The sequence below is a fragment of the Carassius auratus genome, unplaced genomic scaffold (genome assembly GCF_003368295.1).
Source record: "Carassius auratus strain Wakin unplaced genomic scaffold, ASM336829v1 scaf_tig00214465, whole genome shotgun sequence".
Taxonomy (NCBI): domain Eukaryota; kingdom Metazoa; phylum Chordata; class Actinopteri; order Cypriniformes; family Cyprinidae; genus Carassius; species Carassius auratus.
Genome location: NW_020527669.1, coordinates 113,398 through 117,152, shown reverse-complemented (window position 1 = coordinate 117,152; position 3,755 = coordinate 113,398). Strand labels below are relative to the sequence as shown.

The following is a 3,755-nucleotide window of genomic DNA, read 5'->3' as shown; positions in this document are numbered from 1 at the left end:
ATACAGGAAGAAATAGCATGTATTTGACTTACAGAAGCTTTTGCAATGCAAATGTATATGACCTCTGTAACAACACTAACAACACATACATTATGTCAATATTACTGTATCAGTATAATTATATCCAGTTATTTCCTTTGGCAATGAAAAAGACTCCAGTGGCGAGACCCAGCAGCCCAAGAGCCAGACCAACTCCACAGAACACTGATGGACCAGTGTTGGGCTCCTTTATCTCTACAACTGCATACACAGACACAAATGTGTGAAATTCATGCTGTGTGTTTTTAACAGGGATTCAATGTGAGTAACAAATACAAGCCCACCCCATGTTCTGGTTTGAGGTTGTTGAAGGGCTTTGTGCTCCACAGAACAGCTGTAAATGTCTCCTTCCTCTGGAATGAAGTTCAGTCGAGAAAAAAACATTCACTGTCCCGTCTTTGTTGGGGTAATATCTGCTAAGAGTTGATTCATCTGTCACATTCACATTGTTCTTGATCCATGAGACTCTGACAGGTGGAGGGAAGAATCCAAAAACCAGACAAACCAGGTTGTTCCTGACATTTAATTTCACGTTATTCCTGGGATAAACTGAGAGCCAGGGGGGTTCTGAAAGACATTTTTATTTCAGTTTGATAATAAAAACATGAAATACTCTTTTTCTGTATTTGTAATGTATACTAAAATGTTTGCACGTTTTAGTTCCTTGATTTTGAATTGATAGAGTGAAATGTTTAATTAAAATGGGCTGTAGATTAAAATAAAACTTACCAAGAGTTTCAGATGCATTAAAGGAGAGTGTCCTGAAATATGTGTCTTTGCAAAAATTTGTTACTTCAATAAAATCTATGTTAAAATTATCCAAGGGGTATGTATTCAAGATAGTTTGAGTTTGTACAAAGTCAGGTGCTACAAAAACCAATTTTTTCTCATTAAAGTCCATGTATGCACCCACTTCATTGTTTAAAGTGAAGAGAATTTCATTAGTACCTGCTGATCCACTGCACGATATGATCAAGCCATATTCAAGATAGCCTAGATCACAGAATTTAGAAGATTATTATGTAATAACTCACAAAGAACATGAAATAAATTAACACCATTAGCTTTAGCATGAACGTATGATAAATATTTTTTAATAAAAGATTATCAATAATACTGCTACACTACAAAGTACCCTTTGCCATTCAGACCACATTTTAAAACATATTTTTTAAATCAAAACCGCAAACTTTGTCTCAAAGCTTTTACTTACTTTGGCCCACAGTATATAGGAAATAGGTGAAGAAAAATGTTATTCCACAAAATGTTCCAAGCATGTTTGTTCACAGAAGTGAATCTAACCAAAGAATGGTTGCATCCTTCTGCTTAACATTATAATTCAGTTTGGTGCTGTGTTCAGTCATTAGAATAATATTTTGGTTAAAAATGATCTGATTGGCAGATGCTGACATTAAGAGTGTCATTATCAAATCCAGGCATGTACGTTACAGTGCAGAGACCAATATATTCATGAGGCAAAAGTACGTGGCACAAATGCAAAAATGCAATACAGTCCTATACTGTATCTGGCAATGTTTTTGTCTGCTTTATCTGAAAAAGGTGAGATTAAATGCATTTATATAGAAATGTATTTGTGTTTAAGAGATCCAGGATTAATTTGTATAATACATTTCTCTAGAATCCATTGTTGCAGAATTTTGTTGCCCACACATTTTTTAATTAAATTTCTTGATTTTATTAAGTGTCTTCAGTCTGCTCTTGTATTATATTATAACATAATATAATCTTAAGATATATCTTATATATACTGTATATGCTAATTTTTGTATTCCTGTTCAATTCTCTCTTTTTTTCTCTCTTTTTTTCTCTCTTTTTTAGTGCATGGACATTATGGATATATCAAAATGTTGTGTCATGCATCTATCTCTCAACAAAATGTTGAGCTTACTTACTCAGTCAACTACAACAAGTTTGAATATCTGAGATACAACAGTACTGAGAAAAGGGTTGTTGGTTACACTGAATTTGGAGAGAAATGGGCAGAGGATTATAATAATAACAAGGTTGTACTTGCAAAGGGAGATATTCTTCTGCAACACTGCATAATGTTTAGAAAGTTCATTGTCCCTTATGGAGAGGTAACGGGTAAGATAATTCTACTTGCGATGAGTGCTATTTACAAATTGTGAAAATACCAGTTATATTTGTTAATTTCAGTGTTAATTTATTAGTGTCATGCCCTTGTATATACAGTATACTAGATCTATATATGTGTATATATATATATATATATACTGTATATGTATATATATATATATATATATATATATATATATTTTTTTTTTTTTTTTTTTTTTTTTTTTTTTTCACTTCTACAGTAAAACCAGAAGTAATTATTTGGTCAGACAGAGAAGCTAAAGGGAATGAGAAAGCTGTTCTGGTGTGCAGTGCCTATGACTTCTACCCCAAACCCATCAAACTGACATGGATTAGAGATGATAAAGAGGTGATAACTGATGTGACGTCCACTGAGGAGCTGGCTGATGGAGATTGGTACTACCAGATCCACTCCCATCTGGAATACTTCCCCAAATCTGGAGAGAAGATCTCCTGTGTGGTGGAGCATGCCAGCTACCATAAAACCCATGATCTATCACTGGGGTAAGAATGAGTTATAATGAATTTAGTGTTTACAATCAGTTGCCTCAGGGGACATATTTAAAATAAGGGGGGAAAATATAATTACAGATCCTTCTCTGCCTGAGTCTGAAAGATCTAAAAACATTCTTGGGGCTGTGGGGCTGCTGATGGGGGTACTTACAGCAGCCGGAGGACTGATCTACTACAAGAGAAAACACACAGGTTGGTATTCATATTCAGTGTTAGATGTAAATCATGACAAGTAATGTACGTAAGTTATACTCAATCAGACTACTTTTTCTAATAACTAGTAGAAAATGATTACTTTTAAATTTAAAATGAAATATCTGAGGTACTTTTTCAAGTAATGCATTTGCTTTGGATGTTCCGTTTATTCACTGACACATCTCCTGAACCCGTGGTTAGGGAACTTGGGAGTGAAGTGCAGAGGAAGAGGCACTTCCTCCAGCCTAAAGCTTATTAATTGTATTGGGAAAGGTCCTTTACAGTTGCTCTATATATATTTATACACACACACACACACACACACATACATAAGTAACACAAAAGTGCTGTAATGCCTTATGTTCTATAAAAAGTAACTGAGTAATGCATTTAGTTACGTGATATTTGTAATGCAGTACTTTTAAAAGCAACTTTCCCCAACACCGTTCATATTGTATGGTAAAGAATGAAAACAATAATAATAATAATTCAGTGTTAATAATATTAACTGAGATGTTGAAAATGCTGTTGTTTTGTTGCTGTCTACAGGCTTTTTCAGACTTCCAGTCTGTTTACTTCCACTTCAAACAATGAACGGCACTGAAGAGCAGTAGGTCGTAATAGCGGAGTCTGCAACATCCCTTTTACACCATCTGAGAGAACCGTGGCTTGCAAAAAAAAAAAAAAAAGCAAAAAAAAAAAAAACGTTTTAGCCTGAATGCGTGTGAGTCGCTTTGGATAAAAGTGTCTGCTAAATGCATAAAATGTAAATGTTAAATATTATTGTGCTCGTGAAAGTGTCAGGGGGTTTTAAATTCAAGAATCACTTCAGGATGGTCCTGCTAGTGATGGGAAAAAAACTGAGCTTTCAGAAACTCCAAATTAACTGA

General features: G+C 34.4%; 1 pseudogene; it reads left to right on the top strand.

Moving 5' to 3' along the window:
• The first annotated feature begins 1,450 nt into the window (after nt 1-1,450).
• LOC113092097 (rano class II histocompatibility antigen, A beta chain-like) lies at nt 1,451-3,524 on the top strand (annotated as a pseudogene).
• Nucleotides 3,525-3,755: the final 231 nt, after the last annotated feature.